The sequence below is a fragment of the Penaeus monodon genome, chromosome 31 (assembly GCF_015228065.2).
Source record: "Penaeus monodon isolate SGIC_2016 chromosome 31, NSTDA_Pmon_1, whole genome shotgun sequence".
In the NCBI taxonomy this organism is placed as follows: domain Eukaryota; kingdom Metazoa; phylum Arthropoda; class Malacostraca; order Decapoda; family Penaeidae; genus Penaeus; species Penaeus monodon.
This window is the reverse complement of record NC_051416.1, coordinates 28,127,258-28,127,495: the sequence shown is the minus strand read 5'-3', so window position 1 is coordinate 28,127,495 and position 238 is coordinate 28,127,258.

Sequence of the window (238 nt, the reverse complement as noted above, 5' to 3'; positions counted from 1 at the left end):
TTCTGAGAAAGTTATTTCCACTTAAACATACGGTTGCTACGCATGTACAACAAGCTTGTTTAAAATCGAAGGAAAAGCAAAGACAAGAACTTGATATGCCTTTATTTACCCATTCAATTACTGGATTACATGAGTATTATCTTCACCATCACGATTCTTACATTACAGGTACTTGGTTTGTATTGTTAGATACATTATCCCACACCTATTCTAGTTACATAATGGATATAATCGACAC